The following is an 18,234-nucleotide window of genomic DNA, read 5'->3' as shown; positions in this document are numbered from 1 at the left end:
GCCACCCTTTGCCTTGATGACAGTTTTGCAAACTATTGGCATCAACCAGCTTCATGAGGTAGTCACCTGGAATGCATTTCAATTAACAGGTGTGCCTTGTTAAAAGTTAATTTGTGGAATTTCTTTCCCTCTTAATGCATTTGGGCCAATCAGTTGTGTTGTGACAAGGTAGGGGTGGTATACAGAAGATAGCCCTGTTTGGTAAAAGACCAAGTCCATATTATGGCAAGAATAGCTCAAATAAGCAAAGATAATTGACAGTCCATCATTACTTTAAGACATGAAGGTCAGTCAATATGGAACATTTCAAGAACTTTAAAAGTTTCTTCAAGTGCAGTCCCAAAAACCATCAAGTGCTATTATGAAACTGGCTCTCATGAGGACCGCCACAGGAAAGGAAGACCCAGAGTTACCTCTGCTTCAGAGTATTTAAAAAAAAAAATACACTGCTCAAAAAAATAAAGGGAACACTTAAACAACACAATGTAACTCCAAGTCAATCACACTTCTGTGAAATCAAACTGTCCACTTAGGAAGCAACACTGATTGACAATAAATTTCACATGCTGTTGTGCAAATGGAATAGACAACAGGTGGAAATTATAGGCAATTAGCAAGACACCCCCAATAAAGGAGTGGTTCTGCAGGTGGTGACCACAGACCACTTCTCAGTTTCTATGCTTCCTGGCTGATGTTTTGGTCACTTTTGAATGCTGGCGGTGCTTTCACTCTAGTGGTAGCATGAGACGGAGTCTACAACCCACACAAGTGGCTCAGGTAGTGCAGCTCATCCAGGATGGCACATCAATGCGAGCTGTGGCAAGAAGGTTTGCTGTGTCTGTCAGCGTAGTGTCCAGAGCATGGAGGCGCTACCAGGAGACAGGCCAGTACATCAGGAGATGTGGAGGAGGCCGTAGGAGGGCAACAACCCAGCAGCAGGACCGCTACCTCCGCCTTTGTGCAAGGAGTAGCAGGAGGAGCACTGCCAGAGCCCTGCAAAATGACCTCCAGCAGGCCACAAATGTGCATGTGTCTGCTCAAACAGTCAGAAACAGACTCCATGAGGGTCGTATGAGGGCCCGACGTCCACAGGTGGGGGTTGTGCTTACAGCCCAACACCGTGCAGGACGTTTGGCATTTGCCAGAGAACACCAAGATTGGCAAATTTGCCACTGGCGCCCTGTGCTCTTCACAGATGAAAGCAGGTTCACACTGAGCACGTGACAGAGTCTGGAGACGCCGTGGAGAACGTTCTGCTGCCTGCAACATCCTCCAGCATGACCGGTTTGGCGGTGGGTCAGTCATGGTGTGGGGTGTCATTTCTTTGGGGGGCCGCACAGCCCTCCAAGTGCTCGCCAGAGGTAGCCTGACTCCCATTAGGTACCGAGATGAGATCCTCAGACCCCTTGTGAGACCATATGCTGGTGCGGTTGGCCCTGGGTTCCTCCTAATGCAAGACAATGCTAGACCTCATGTGGCTGGAGTGTGTCAGCAGTTCCTGCAAGAGGAAGGCATTGATGCTATGGACTGGCCCGCCCGTTCCCCAGACCTGAATCCAATTGAGCACATCTGGGACATCATGTCTCGCTCCATCCACCAACGCCACGTTGCACCACAGACTGTCCAGGAGTTGGCGGATGCTTTAGTCCAGGTCTGGGAGATCCCTCAGGAGACCATCCGCCACCTCATCAGGAGCATGCCCAGGCGTTGTAGGGAGGTCATACAGGCACGTGGAGGCCACACACACTACTGAGCCTAATTTTGACTTGTTTTAAGGACATTACATCAAAGTTGGATCAGCCTGTAGTGTGGTTTTCCACTTTAATTTTGAGTGTAACTCCAAATCCAGACCTCCATGGGTTGATAAATTTGATTTCCATTGATAATTTGTGTGTGATTTTGTTGTCAGCACATTCAACTATGTAAAGAAAAAAGTATTTAATAAGAATATTTCATTCATTCAGATCTAGGATGTGTTATTTTAGTGTTCCCTTTATTTTTTTGAGCAGTGTATATATTTCACCTTTATTTAACCAGGTAGGCTAGTTGAGAACAAGTTCTCATTTACAACTGCGACCTGACCAAGATAAAGCATAGCAGTGTGAACAGACAACAACACCGAGTTACACATGGAGTAAACAATAAACAAGTCAATAACACAGTAGGGGGAAAAAATAGTCTATATACATTGTGTGCAAAAGGCATGAGGAGGTAGGCAATAAATAGGCCATAGGAGCGAATAATTACAATTTAGCAGATTAACACTGGAGTGATAAATCATCAGATGATCATGTGCAAGTAGAGATACTGGTGTGCAAAAGAGCAGAAAAGTAAATAAATGAAAACAGTATGGGGATGAGGTAGGTAAATTGGGTGGGCTATTTACAGATGGACTATGTACAGCTGCAGCGATCGGTTAGCTGCTCAGATAGCAGATGTTTAAAGTTGGTGAGGGAAATAAAAGTCTCCAACTTCAGCGATTTTTGCAATTCGTTCCAGTCACAGACAGCAGACAACTGGAAGGAAATGCGGCCAAATGAGGTGTTGGCTTTGGGGATGATCAGTGAGATATACCTGCTGGAGCGCGTGCTACGGGTGGGTGTTGTTATCGTGACCAGTGAACTGAGATAAGGCGGAGCTTTACCTAGCATGGACTTATAGATGACCTGGAGCCAGTGGGTCTGGCGACGAATATGTAGCGAGGGCCAGCCGACTAGAGCATACAGGTCGCAGTGGTGGGTGGTATAAGGTGTTTTAGTAACAAAACGGATGGCACTATGCATCTAGTTTGCTGAGTAGAGTATTGGAAGCTATTTTGTAGATGACATCACCGAAGTCGAGGATCGGTAGGATAGTCAGTTTTACTAGGGTAAGTTTGGCGGCGTGAGTGAAGGAGGCTTTGTTGCGAAATAGAAAGCCGATTCTAGATTTGATTAGAGCGTTTAGAGTTACCAGCCTTAGAAATTGCAGCCCAAACAAATGCTTCACAGAGTTCAAGTAACAGACACATCTCAACATCAACTGTTCAGAGGAGACCGTGTGAATCAGTCCTTCATGGTCGAATTACTGCAAAGAAACCACTACTAAAAGACACCAATAATTAGAGACTTGCTTGGGCCAAGAAACATGAGCAATGGACAATAGGACCGAGTTTGGGAAACCCTGCTATAGGCGGCTCTTCATTATGTACATTTAACTTTTCCCAAAAAATGTATATGCTGCTACACATATTCTATTTCAGAATCTTTACATTTCGTTTTTGTGAGCTACAGTGATTTATTCTAACACATTGTGGAGTTTTATGAGGGGGACATCTTTTTTCGAGTCTGCACTGACTACCTGCATCATAGTTCCTGTATTTGCCTGCATATTTCATCCCACTGAGCCACCTCAGTTTCTAAGCAAAGCATATGCATTGTCGCCACCTAGTGGAATAGTTTGTCAACTGTTAAATGTGTTGTTGGCCGCCTTTTCATAATTCTTTTGATAATTTAAACAATTGATAGCAGATTTTCCATTTTCGATAGATACATCAAATAAAACTTATATGGCGTAACATCTTTGAGCTCCATGTTACGTCCTTATAATTGTGTCGCTAGGTTTCAGGCACGTTGTGGACCGAATTTGTTTAATGACGTCGCAGATCATGAAGGACCCACGATCGACAGCAAGCGTTTACCCGTAAAAGTGTCAATACATTAACGGTGTGAATGAAAGTTGATATTAGCGTCATCCCAGATGCTACACCGTAAATCATTTGCATACAGTATCCCCACAATACAATATTGAAAAATATATATATCAATAGAAAAATGGTTACGTGTTTCTCAATCTTGAAGATGACCGGTTTTGGGTAGACGACTGGCAGAATGAAAGCCTAGTACAGCAGTTTTTTTAGGCTAGTATGCAAGCCAAGTATTGCAAAGTTGCTTTGTCTATTTCGTGAAGTATTTTTGTAATGGTAGGCTCCTGTTATTCTTGTGTTTTCGGTGGTAAAGTCGGACCTGGCTAGTTGCAGCAGCGACCAGTGGGTTTGTGTACAATCCACTTAACAAAGTTGGCTTGCTAACCTTAGCTAGTTACAGTAGTCTAACTTAGCTAAATAGTTACGGTTTTGTTTGCAATCAATGTTGACTAGCTAACTATCGTCAACAGATGACGAAATGATTTTTCTTGCAAATTTGTGTGCAGTATCAACGACGATCATTACTTTGTTGCATTATAATAGCTGAGTTCTCTAGCCAATAGATACCCTTTCATATAAAAGCTACGTTACTAGTTATGTTTAAACACTTCCAACAATGCTAAACTTTTTTGTGTGCAACAATTTACTAATCTTTTCTCCCACAGCTGTGGCCTATTTGACCTGTACCTGAAGGTTGAGAAACAGCCACTATGTTTCTGTATAACCTGACCCTGCAGCGTGCCACTGGCGTCAACCACGCCATCCATGGCAACTTCTCAGGTACATACACACTATATACAAAAGTATGTGGACACCCTTTTGGCTGCTTCAGCCGCACCCGTTGCTGACGGGTGTATAAAATCGAGCACACAGCCATGCAATCTCCATAGACAAATATTGTCAGTAGCATGGTTTTACTGAAGAGCTCAGTGACTTTCAATGTGGCATTGTCATAGGATGCCACCTTTCCAACAAGTCAGTGCTGTTATTGTGAAGTGGAAATGTCTATGAGCAGTGATAGGCCACACAAACTCACAGAATGGGACCGCCGAGTGCTGTAGCACTTAAAAATCGTCTGTCCTCGGTTGCAACACTCACTACCGAGTTCCAAACTGCCTCTGGAAGCAACGTCAGCACAATAACTTCTTCGGGAGCTTCATGAAATGGATTTCCATGGCCGAGCAGCTGCAATACAAGCCCAAGATCACCATGCCCAGTTTGGGGAAGTCCCTTTCCTATTTCAGCATAACAATGCCACAGTGCACAAAGCAAGGTCCATACAGAAATGGTTTATCGAGATCAGTGTGGAAGAACTTGACCGGCCTGCACAGAGCCCTGACCTCAACCCCATCAAACTCCTTTGGAATAAATTGGATCACCGACTGCAAGCCAGGCCTAATCGCCCAACATCAGTGCCCGACCTCACTAATGCTCTTGTGGCTGAATGGAAGCAAGTCCCTGCACCAATGTTCCAACATCTAGTGGAAAGCCTTCCCAGAAGAGTGGAGGCTGTTATAGCAACAAAGGGGGGACCAACTTCATATTAATGAGCAGGTGTCCACATACTTTTGGGCATGTAGTGTAACATCCCCTCTTGTGCTCGTTCATCCCTGAGTGTATATATGAGGTGAAAATAAGCCGAAACAGAGTAACGGCAAAATAAATAGCGTAGCTACACCATACCGGTTGAACATGAGCCTATCACAATAATTAAAACAAATATGCCAAGAACTGGAAGCTTTCACACTATCATTACTGCATGTCAGTCGCATGGAAAATGAGCGAATGGACTTGAATGTGCAGTTGATGCATCAATTCAGTTGCAAGTGTATGCTTGATGAATGGCCATCACTGAATGTCATTCATGAAACTTTTGTCTTTTATAAGAGATGTCTTTGCATTTCTAAAATGGTAGGTGCACTGTATGGATGCTGGAATTATTTTAGTGTACAAAAGTGGGTAGGTAGCCAGGCTTACAGGTGCCTTTTGAAATGATTGACAATCAGATGAAAACATAACTGGTTTTGGTAATGCCACATTTAAAGGTAGTATATGTTTTAATTAAATGACTAATCTTTACTATTAGGCCCACAGAGATCCTATTAAATTAATATGGATTCTATATGTAATACTATGTTTAGAATGAAACATAGAAAAGTGCAAGCGTGTGTACTGAAGAGGTCCCGTACCAGGAAGAAACCTACTTTCATCCCGAGTATATACTGTATAAGATTGATGTCACCTATGATCATTTTTGGGAATATTTATTGACTTGCCTTGCAGGAACCAAGATGCAGAAGATAGTTGTTTCCAGGTGGAAGATCATTTGAGGTCCTGCGTCCAGATGCCAACACAGGGAAGGTTCATACCCTGCTCACCATGGAGGTGTTTGGCATTATCCGCTTCCTTATGACCTTCAGGCTGACTGGAGGAACTAAAGGTGTGTGTTATGTATGTGTGTCTGCCTGTACACCTGAGATTGCATTTTGGTATATAGATATGACTCAATCTTGGCGCCAAAAGAGTAGTTGCTGTGTGTAATGTAGATTCATATTTTCTATGTATGTGGTTGAAAAGCTATGATTTTGAAATCTCTTTTGAGACATTTGTGCTTTTCATCCCTAGACTACATTGTGGTGGGCAGTGACTCAGGCTGCATCCTGGAGTACCACCCCTCCAAGAACATGTTTGAGAAGATCCACCAGGAGACCTTTGGCAACAGTGGCTGTCGTCGCATTGTCCCTGGACAGTTCCTTGTCGTCGACCCCAAGGGCAGGGCAGTCATGATAGGTAAATAAGTTCAGAGAACTGAGAGAGAGATTGTTTTGGAAAGAGTTGGTAACAGTCATTTTTTGTTGTTGACATCTGTGACTTGATGGGATAAGCCCCTATTGCAATGAACGTTTTTCATCTCCCGAGTTGTAGTTTACTGATTTACCTATTTGTTTCGAGGTGTTGTAGTTTACTGATTACCTCTGTTTCCAGGTGTTGTAGTTTACTGATTACCTCTGTTTCCAGGTGTTGTAGTTTACTGATTACCTCTGTTTCCAGGTGTTGTAGTTTACTGATTACCTCTGTTTCCAGGTGTTGTAGTTTACTGATTACCTCTGTTTCCAGGTGTTGTAGTTTACTAATTACCTCTGTGTTTCCAGGTGTTGTAGTTTACTGATTACCTCTGTTTCCAGGTGTTGTAGTTTACTAATTACCTCTGTGTTTCCAGGTGTTGTAGTTTACTGATAACCTCTGTGTTTCCAGGTGTTGTAGTTTACTGATAACCTCTGTGTTTCCAGGTGTTGTAGTTTACTGATTACCTTTGTGTTTCCAGGTGTTGTAGTTTACTGATAACCTCTGTGTTTCCAGGTGCCATTGAGAAGCAGAAGCTGGTGTACATCCTGAACAGAGATGCAGCAGCACGTCTCACCAGCTCCTCTCCCCTGGAGGCTCACAAGGCCAACACGCTGGTGTACCACGTGGTAGGAGTGGACGTGGGCTTTGAGAACCCAATGTTCACCTGTCTAGAGATGGACTATGAGGTGAGAGCCCAGCACTGACCCCTATGATATGTGAATTGGCTCATGCACTCTTGTTACGTTCCACATATCTGGACTTCTTTACACAGGCTCAGATGTGCTGTTACTTTATTCGCTCTCTACCCACCCAAGTGTTGTTGAAATGATGAGTCTTCATGTCTCTTCTCTGACAAACCACTGGAGAGAGCTTAAACACCTCTGATCCCAACACAGCTGCTCTGCTACTACAGCTGTCCTGTAAATCCTCATCCCGTACTCTTTGTTTCCACTGACCCACAGTATGTGACCTATTACTTCTCCCTCCGTCCAGGAAGCTGACAATGACCCCACTGGAGAGGCTGCATCCAACACCCAGCAGACACTGACCTTTTATGAGCTGGACCTGGGTCTGAACCACGTGGTGTGCAAGTACAGCGAGGAGCATGGCAACTTCCTAATCACAGGTAGCTACTTATTATTTCCAGTAGAGGGTGGTCAGAGCCAGGTTATGAGTTGTTTGCAGCCTTCCCTCTTGTGTTCTACTGATGAGGTCTGCCCTTGCACATTGCTCTTCACTTCTTCCTGCTGGGGTGAAGATTAGTCCTCATGTTGTTTGGATGACTGCACACCCACTGGCTGGGAAATGGCCACAGTACCACTATATAGAGAGAGAATCTGTGCAGAAAATTTGGGTTGACATGTGATTATCATGTCTCTTCCCTGACTATCCACTGAAGAGCACTTCTGATTTCAACACAAACAAGCTCACTGTTGTAGCTGTTCTGTTAGTGCCTTCTAAGCCTGGATTGTTTTTGTAAAACTACAGTGTAAACCAGGTATGTTAATCGGTTACCTGCAAATACATTTGACTGGTTGTGTTTATTGGTCTCTAGGTTAATTTGCATAATTGTGTGGAATTAAATTGGCGCGTGTATTTTTGTTAGTCGTCGGGCATCTTATTTATTGCATTTAGAGCCTAGTTTGAGGAGCTGAATAGCGCGAGAGCTCATCAAAAAGCATGTACTGGAGTGAAACGTGCTTCTGTAAGCCCAGTCATTGAGCAACAAATAACAATTCTAAATGCAATCGCATGTTGAACTTTGATGGGCACAATTAAAATGTGAGCTTGAGGCAGTAATTGTTTGAAAGCTAAACCTTTTACTTAATGTCAAATAATGAGGCATGTCTTGCTTCAATGTAGCCTTGCGAAAATCTAGCCATAAATGTTGAGGCAATTATTTTATCAAGACTTCCTTATGCCATTAACCAGCATTTCTCTCCTGTTCTATTTGGTTTCATATAAACTTTATTTTGTTGTCCAGAAGCCAAAGGCACAGTCCTAGTCATATTAGAAACTAGGGTTGGACAGTTTCCAGATTTTCATATCGTCATAAAAACACAAAATAGACGATTAAGCATATGTTACCAGAATGCTAACACATTAGCACAAGTAATAGCAAATTTCCATGGAGGTGGCTAGCTAAATATGCTAATGGCCGCAAATGAAAATAAACAAAATGCGAAGACGAGCAATCCAGCTCATGAAGTTGTACACATACGGTGCATTCAGAAAGTATTCAGAGCCCTTGACTTTTTCCACATTTTGTTACGTTACAGCCTTGTTCTAAAATTGATGAGGGAAAATGTTTAAATTAATCAATCTACTCACAATACCCCATAATGACAAAGCAAACCGTTTTTTTTTATTATTAAAAATAAAAACATACTGTATTTACATAAGTATTCAGACCCTTTGCTATGAGACTCGAAATTGAACTCAGGTGCACCCTGAGTTCCAGAAGGACAACCATTTCTGCAGCACTCTACCAATCAGGCCTTTACGGTAGAATGGCCAGACGGAAGTCTATAATCAGTAAAAGGCACATGACAGCCAGCTTGGAGCACCTAAAGGTCTCTGACCATGAGAAACAAGATTCCCTGGTCTGATGAAACCCTGCTTGAACTCGTTGGCCTGAAGTGTCATGTCTGGAGGAAACCTGGCACCATCCCAAAGGTGAAGCATGGTGGTGGCAGCATGCTGTGGGGATGTTTTATAGTGGCAGGGACTGGGAGACTAGTCAGGATCAAAGGAAAGAGATCCTTGATGAAAACCTGCTCAGGACGTCAGACTGGGGCGACTGTTCACCTTCCAACAGGACAACAACCCTAAGCACACAGCCAAAGCAACGCAGGAGTGGCTTCGGGACAAGTGTCCTTGAGTAGCCCAGCCTGAGCCCACATTTTAACCTGATCGAATATCTCCGGAGAGACTTGAAAATAGCTGTGCATCGACACTCCCCATCCAACCTGACAGCTTGAGAGGATCTGCAGAGTAGAATGGGAGGAACTCCCCAAATATAGGTGTGCCAAGTTTGTAGCGTCATACCCAAGAAGACTCCAGGCTGTAATCACTGCCAAAGGTGATTCAGCAAAGTACTGAGTAAAGGGTCTGAATACTTATGTAAATGTGATATTTCCATATATACTTTTTTTAAAACCTGTTTTTGCTTTGTCATTATGGGGTATGGTATGTAGATCGAGGGGGGGAAACAATTTAATCTATTTTTTTGTTACGTTACAGCCGTATTCTAATGTGGGGAAGTCAAGGGGTCTGAATACTTTCCGAATCCTAGTTACTATTAAATTCCCCTCTTTCTAAATTTCTAACTGAGATTTAGGTTAGATGTGCTGTTTAGAACTGTTTTCCCATAAATTGTGTTTTGGTAATGTTTGAAAATTATGTTTTAGTAGCTGCTTCATTACAGCAGTTGCATGTTTAGTAATAGGTTGTAGTCTTTTGACTGGAAGACTGTAGGTTTGCTATTGTTGCATGTTTCTGTTAAACTCTTAATGAAAAATGTTGTGTATGCTTGGTATCAGAGAGGTTTCGCTCTCGACCAAAATTGGTCCCAAATAATCCCAATGCGTTTCTGTGGTCTTTATTTTGGGCCTAAACTTGTCGCCTGCCTCCCCACCTTGGAATAACTCTTATTGTTAGGGTGGAGACATAAGCATCTCATCATTATATACAGGTCTCTGACATTTTTTCCCCAAACAGTAAAATACTGTTTGTTGACCAGTTAATGCGGGTCAGTTAGTCGGCAGCATAATTTACCGAAATTTGCATCCCTAGTGTAAACATTGTGTCATCATGACCCCCTCTTTTGTCCAGTTCCTGGAGGCTCTGATGGTCCCAGTGGAGTTCTCATCTGTTCAGAGAACTACATCATCTACAAAAACTTTGGCGATCAGCCTGACATTCGCTGTCCCATCCCACGCAGAAGGGTGAGTTTCTGTAAAGTCTAGTAAAAAATTTACCAACAAAGAACTTGGCTAACCAGACCAGTCGTGTTGAATTTGTGAATGTTTGTATGGATCAGTTTTAAGTTATTGGTACTATCCACACAGTGCCCTCATTCTTTATTTTGCCCTAAACACAGAATGACCTGGATGATCCTGAGAGAGGCATGATCTTCGTCTGCTCAGCCACCCACAAGACCCAGTCCATGTTCTTCTTCCTGGCCCAAACGGAGCAGGGGGACATCTTCAAGGTCACCCTGGAGACGGATGAGGAGATGGTGAGGGCAGCAGGGTGCAGTCTGAGATGGAAACTGGGGGAGGGCAGCAAAGAGTGCTGTTGAAGTGATGAGTTCATGTCTCTTCTCTGACAACATGGAGATAGCATAAACACCTGATCTCAGCACAAACACACACAGGTCAGTGTTCACCTGATGGGATTCCTTCTCATTCAAATAAACGTTTGTATTCCCCAGGTTACAGAGATAAGGATGAAGTACTTTGACACCATCCCTGTAGCCACAGCCGTGTGTGTGCTGAAGACTGGCTTCTTATTTGTCTCTTCAGAGTTCGGCAACCAGTAAGTCATTCATTTCGCTAGAATCCACCTCAATACCACACATTACTGAGACATCAATCTTTATCATCTTGCTCTTCTGTGTGAATCGGTGTGTTCATAGTCTCCTCCCTTCTCTCTGCTAGTTACCTTTACCAGATAGCCCATCGTGGAGATGACGATGAAGAGCCAGAATTCTCCTCTGCCATGCCCCTGGAGGAGGGAGATACCTTCTTCTTCCAGCCACGCCCCCTCAAGAACCTGGTGTTGGTGGACGAGCAGGAGAACTTCTCCCCCATCATGTCCTGCCAGGTGTGTGTATTTATGATGGATCTCCGTTGGAAGCAGCTAGTCTTCCTGGGGTCCAGTCAAATTAAGACACTTGTACAATTTTAAAAACATTACAATACATTCACAACAGAATGCCCTCAGGCTCCTACTCTACTACCACATATCTACAACACAGAATCTATGTCTGTATGTTACCATGTATATATATACATGTGTCTGTGCCTATGTTTGTGTTGCTTCACAGTCCCTGCTGTTCCATAAGGTGTATTTTCATCGTTTAAAAAAAATGTAATTTCACTGCTTGCATGAGTTACTTGATGCGGAATATAGTTCCATGTATTCATGGCTCTATGTAGTACTGTGCTTCTTCCATAGTCTGTTCTGGACTTGGGGACTTTTAAGAGACCTCTGGTGGCATGTCTTGTGGGGTGTGCATTCAACATGTCAATACCTCTCACAAATACAAGTAGTGATTAAGTCAATCTCTCCTCCACTTTGAGCCATGAGAGATTGACATGCATGTTATTAATGTGTACGTCCAAGGGCTAGCCGTGCTGCCCTGTTTTGAGCCAATTGCAATTATCCTAAGTCCCTCTTTGTGGCACCTGACCTCACGACTGAACAGTAGTTCACGTGCGACAACTAGGGCCTGTAGGACCTGTCTTTTTGATAGTGCTGTTAAGAGGGTAGAGCAGCGCTTTGTTATAGACCAACTTCTCCCCATCTTAGCTACTGTTGTATCAATATGATTTGACCATGACAGTTTACAATCTAGGGTTACTCCAAGCAGTTTAGTCACCTCAACTTGCTCTATTTCCACATAATTTAGTTGAGGTTTAGGATTTAGTGAATGATTTGTCCCAAATAATGCTTTTAGTTTTTGAAATATTTAGGAGTAACTTATTCCTTGCCACCCATTCTGAAACTAAGTGTTGCAGTCATTTAAGTCGCTGTAGAAGCTGACATGTATAGTGTTGAGTCGTCCTCATAGGGGCGACAGGTAACCTAGTGGTTGGGCCAGTAACAGGAAGGTTGCTGGATCGACTCCCCGCGCTGACAAGGTACAAATCTGTCATTCTGCCCCTGAGCCAGACAGTTAACCCACTGTTCCCCGGGTGCCGACGACATGATGTCGATTTATGTCAGCCCCCCGCACCTCTCTGATTCAGAGGGGTTGGGTTAAATGCAGAAGACACATTTCAGATGAATACATTCAGCTGTACAACTGATTAGGTATCCTCCCCTTTCCCTTACATAGACACACTGGCTTTACGCATGTCGTTAGTAAAGATTATTTTTAAAGTAGACCGCTCCCCTGGGGAATTCCTAATTCTACCTGGATTATGTTGAAGAGGCTTCCATTTAATTACACTCTCTGTGCTCTGTTACACAGGTAACTTTTTATCCACAATATAGCAGGGGGTGTAAAGCCATGACGCGTACGTTTTTCCAGCAGCAGACTATGGTCGATAATGTCAAAAGCTGCACTGAAGTCTAACAAAACAGCCCCTGCAATGTTTTTAGATTCTATTTCTCTCAGCCAATCATCAGTCATTTGTGTAAGTGCTGATCTTGTTGAATGTCCTTCACTATAAGCGTGATGAAAGTCTTGTTAATTTGTTTACTGTAAAATAGCATTGCATCTGGTCAAACAATTGTTTCCAAAAGTTTACTATGGGTTGGTAACAGGCTGATTGGTCGCCTATTTGAGCCAGTAAAGGGGGCTTTACTATTCTTAGGTAGCGGAATGACTTTTGCTTCCCTCCAAGCCTGGGGGCACACACATTCTAGTAGGCTTAAATTGAAAATATGGCAAATAGGAGTGACAATATCGTCCGCTTTTATCCTCCAAGTTGTCAGACCCCGGTGGCTTGTCATTGATGATAGACAATACTTTTTTCACCTCTTCCACACTAACTTTACGGAATTAAAAATGACAATGCTTGTCTTTCATAATTTGGTCAGATATACTTGGATGTGTAGGTTCAGTATCTATTGCTGGCATGTCATGCTAAATTTGCTAATCTTGCCAATTAAAAAATAATCAAAGTAGTGGACATTATCAGTTGATGTTATGATGAATGAGCCATCTGATTCAATGAATGGAGTTTGCCTTTTTTCCCAAAATGTAATTTAAGGTGCTCCAAAGCTTTTTACTATCATTCTTTATTTAATTTATCTTTGTTTCATAGTGTAGTTCAATCTTTTTATTCAGTTTAACCACATGATTTCTCAATTTGCAATAAGTTTGCCAATCGGTTGTGCAGCCAGACTTATTTGCTGTTCCTTTTTGCCTCATTTTTTATTTATTTTTTATTTCACCTTTATTTAACCAGGTAGGCAAATTGAGAACACGTTCTCATTTACAATTGCGACCTGGCCAAGATAAAGCAAAGCAGTTCGATACATACAACAACACATAGTTACACATGGAGTAAAACAAACATACAGTCAATAATACAGTGAAAAATAAGTCTATATACAATGTGAGCAAGTGAGGTGAGATAAGGGAGGTGAAGGCAAACAAAATATATATAAAAATAAATAAAAATATAAAAAGGCCATGGTGGCGAAGTAAATACAATATAGCAAGTAAAAGAAAACACTGGAATGGTTGGTTTGCAGTGGAAGAAAGTGCAAAGTAGAGATAGAGATAATGGGGTGCAAAGGAGCAAAAATAAATAAATGAATACAGTAGGTAAAGAGGTAGTTGTTTGGGCTAAATTATAGATGGGCTATGTACAGGTGCAGTAATCTATGAGCTGCTCTGACAGCTGGTGCTTAAAGCTAGTGAGGGAGATAAGTGTTTCCAGTTTCAGAGATTTTTGTAGTTTGTTCCAGTCATTGGCAGCAGAGAACTGGAAGGAGAGGCGGCCAAAGGAGGAATTGGTTTTGGGGGTGACCAGAGAGATATACCTGCTGGAGCGCGTGCTACAGGTAGGTGCTGCTATGGTGACCAGCGAGCTGAGATAAGGGGGGACTTTACCTAGCAGGGTCTTGTAGATGACCTGGAACCAGTGGGTTTGGCGACGAGTATGAAGCGAGGGCCAGCCAACGAGAGTGTACAGGTCGCAGTGGTGGGTAGTGTAAGGGGCTTTGGTGACAAAACGGATGGCACTGTGGTAGACTGCATCCAATTTATTGAGTAGGGTATTGGAGGCTATTTTGTAAATGACATCACCGAAGTCGAGGATTGGTAGGATGGTCAGTTTTACAAGGGTATGTTTGGCAGCATGAGTGAAGGATGCTTTGTTGCGGAATAGGAAGCTAATTCTAGATTTAACTTTGGATTGGAGATGTTTGATGTGAGTCTGGAAGGAGAGTTTACAGTCTAACCAGACACCTAGAATATGTGGACAACTACAAATACCTAAGTCAAAGCCGTCTAGAGTAGTGATGTTGGACAGGCGGGCAGGTGCAGGCAGCGATCGGTTGAAGAGCATGCATTTAGTTTTACTTGTATTTAAGAGCAATTGGAGGCCACGGAAGGAGAGTTGTATGGCATTGAAGCTCGCCTGGAGGGTTGTTAACACAGTGTCAAAAGAAGGGCCAGACGTATACAGAATAGTGTCATCTGCGTAGAGGTGGATCAGAGACTCACCAGCAGCAAGAGCGACATCATTGATGTATACAGAGAAGAGAGTCGGTCCAAGAATTGAACCCTGTGGCACCCCCATAGAGACTGCCAGAGGCCCGGACAACAGACCCTCCGATTTGACACACTGAACTCTATCAGAGAAGTAGTTGGTGAACCAGGCGAGGCAATCATTAGAGAAACCAAGGCTGTCGAGTCTGCCGATAAGAATACGGTGATTGACAGAGTCAAAAGCCTTGGCCAGGTCAATGAATACAGCTGCACAGTATTGTTTCCTATCGATGGCGGTTACGATATCGTTTATGACCTTGAGCGTGGCTGAGGTGCACCCATGACCAGCTCTGAAACCAGATTGCATAGCGGAGAAGGTATGGTGGGATTCGAAATGGTCGGTAATCTGTTTGTTAACTTGGCTTTCGAAGACCTTAGAAAGGCAGGGTAGGATAGATATGGGTCTGTAGCTGTTTGGGTCAAGAGTGTCCCCCCCCTTTGAAGAGGGGGATAACCGCAGCTGCTTTCCAATCTTTGGGAATCTCAGACGACACGAAAGAGAGGTTGAAGAGGCTAGTAATAGGGGTGGCAACAATTTCAGCAGATAGTTTTAGAAAGAATGGGTCCAGATTATCTAGCCCGGCTGATTTGTAAGGGTCCAGATTTTGCAGCTCTTTCAGAACATCAGCTGACTGTATTTGGGAGAAAGAGAAATGGGGAAGGCTTGGGCGAGTTGCTGTGGGGGGTGCAGTGCTGTTGACCGGGGAAGGGGTAGCCAGGTGGAAAGCATGACCAGCCGTAGAAAAATGCTTATTGAAATTCTCAATTATAGTGGATTTGTCGGTGGTGACAGTGTTTCCTATCTTCAGTGCAGTTGGAAGCTGGGAGGAGGTGTTCTTATTCTCCATGGACTTTACAGTGTCCCAGAACTTTTTGGAGTTTGTGTTGCAGGAAGCAAATTTCTGCTTGAAAAAGCTAGCCTTGGCTTTTCTAACTGCCTGTGTATATTGGTTCCTAGCTTCCCTGAAAAGTTGCATATCACGGGGGCTGTTCGATGCTAATGCAGAACGCCATAGGATATTTTTCTGTTGGTTAAGGGCAGTCAGGTCAGGAGAGAACCAAGGGCTATATCTGTTCCTGGTTCTAAATTTCTTGAATGGGGCATGCTTATTCAAGATGGTGAGGAAGGCATTTAAAAAAAATATCCAGGCATCCTCTACTGACGGGATAAGATCAATATCCTTCCAGGATACCTCGGCCAGGTCGATTAGAAAGGCCTGCTCGCTGAAGTGTTTCAGGGAGCGTTTGACAGTGATGAGTGGAGGTCGTTTGACCGCTGACCCATTACGGATGCAGGCAATGAGGCAGTGATCGCTGAGATCTTGGTTGAAAACAGCAGAGGTGTATTTGGAGGGCAAGTTGGTTAGGATGATATCTATGAGGGTACCCGTGTTTACGGAATTGGGGTGGTACCTGGTAGGTTCATTGATAATTTGTGTGAGATTGAGGGCATCAAGCTTAGATTGTAGGATGGCTGGGGTGTTAAGCATGTTCCAATTTAGGTCGCCTAGCAGCACGAGCTCTGAAGATAGATGGGGGGCAATCAGTTCACATATGGTGTCCAGAGCACAGCTGGGGGCAGAGGGTGGTCTATAGCAGGCGGCAACGGTGAGAGACTTGTTTTTAGAGAGGTGGATTTTTAAAAGTAGAAGTTCAAATTGTTTGGGAACAGACCTGGATAGTAAAACAGAACTCTGCAGGCAATCTTTGCAGTAGATTGCAACACCGCCCCCTTTGGCCGTTCTATCTTGTCTGAAAATATTGTAATTAGGGATGAAAATGTCAGAATTTTTGGTGGTCTTCCTAAGCCAGGATTCAGACACGGCTAAAACATCCGGGTTGGCAGAGTGTGCTAAAGCAGTGAACAAAACAAACTTAGGGAGGAGGCTTCTAATGTTAACATGCATGAAACCAAGGCTATTACGGTTACAGAAGTCATCAAAAGAGAGCGCCTGGGGAATAGGAGTGGAGCTAGGTACTGCAGGGCCTGGGTTCACCTCTACATCACCAGAGGAGGAGTAGGATAAGGGTACGGCTAAAAGCTATGAGAATTGGTCGTCTAGAACGACTAGAACAGAGAGTAAAAGGACGTTTCTGGGGGCGATAAAATAGCTTCAAGGAATAATGTACAGACAAAGGTATGGCAGGATGTGAATACAGTGGAGGTAAACCTAGGTATTGAGTGATGATGAGAGAGATATTGTCTCTAGAAACATCATTGAAACCAGGTGATGTCATCGCATATGTGGGTGGTGGAACTGAGAGGTTGGATATGGTATAGTGAACAGGGCTAGAGGCTCTACAGTGAAATAAGCCAATAAACACTAACCAGAACAGCAATGGACAAGGCATATTTACATTAAGGAGAGGCATGCTTAATCGAGTGATCATAAGGGTCCAGTGAGTAGAGGTTGGTTGGGGTCACGGCGATCCAGACAGCTGGCCGGGTAGATGGCTATCAGTAGCAAGATAGCATAGGATGGAAGTCTATTTTTAGACACCTCGTGCGTTTCCGTCGGTAGATTAGTGGGGTTCCGTGTGGTAGAGGGGATCAATCCAATTGGCAAAATAGTTATAGTGACCCAAGAAAAATTGTCCGATATACTTATTCAGATAGCAGCCGATAAGACAGCTAACGATTAGCGGGCCCCAAATGAGCGTTCAGGTAACGTTGCGACGGAGGTGCCAGTTGGATAACTCCCTCGGGCAGATAATGTCGGCAGTCAGTCGTGAAGGCCCGATGGGGCTCCGCATCTGCAGCAACAACAACAAAAAAAACGGGTCCGGATAGGTGACTGTAGCCCAGGAGTGGCTGATGGAACTCCTCAGCTGGCTAGCTCCGGAATAATTTAAGTTTGCTCCGGGATCGACGTAAGCCAATAGTCACTCGGTTTGCAGCTAGCTAGCTGTGAAATCAAGGTGCAAACGTCCAGAGCCTGCGGCTGAAATCCGGGGACACTGAGAAAAATAGTCCCGGTATGCTCCGGTCCGAGTCGCGTTGCACAAAAGTGCCGATAGATTATCGAGCTAAAGGAATAGCTGAAGACCACAAACGTGGGCAGCTGAAACACCAACGCTAGCCAGCAAACCGGCTAACTTCTAGGCAGCTTCAGATCAGCTACTGGCTAGCTTCTAGTTAGCTTCTGGTTAGCCTCTGGCTAGCCTCTGGCTAGCTTCCACTGTGGATTTTCAGATTTGAGGTAAATAATACTTTTTTTTTGTAATTTGTGAGGCGGGTTGCAGGAAAGCT

The 18,234-nt window shown here is 43.7% G+C and overlaps 1 pseudogene; it reads left to right on the top strand.

Moving 5' to 3' along the window:
• Nucleotides 1–3,661: 3,661 nt before the first annotated feature.
• The window catches only part of LOC139539306 (splicing factor 3B subunit 3-like), a 46,952-nt pseudogene continuing 32,379 nt past the window's right edge, over nt 3,662–18,234 (top strand).

The sequence above is a fragment of the Salvelinus alpinus genome, chromosome 15 (assembly GCF_045679555.1).
Source record: "Salvelinus alpinus chromosome 15, SLU_Salpinus.1, whole genome shotgun sequence".
Taxonomy (NCBI): Eukaryota; Metazoa; Chordata; class Actinopteri; order Salmoniformes; family Salmonidae; genus Salvelinus; species Salvelinus alpinus.
Note: the sequence above shows the minus strand (reverse complement) of the source record. Positions and strands in the feature narration are given on the sequence as shown.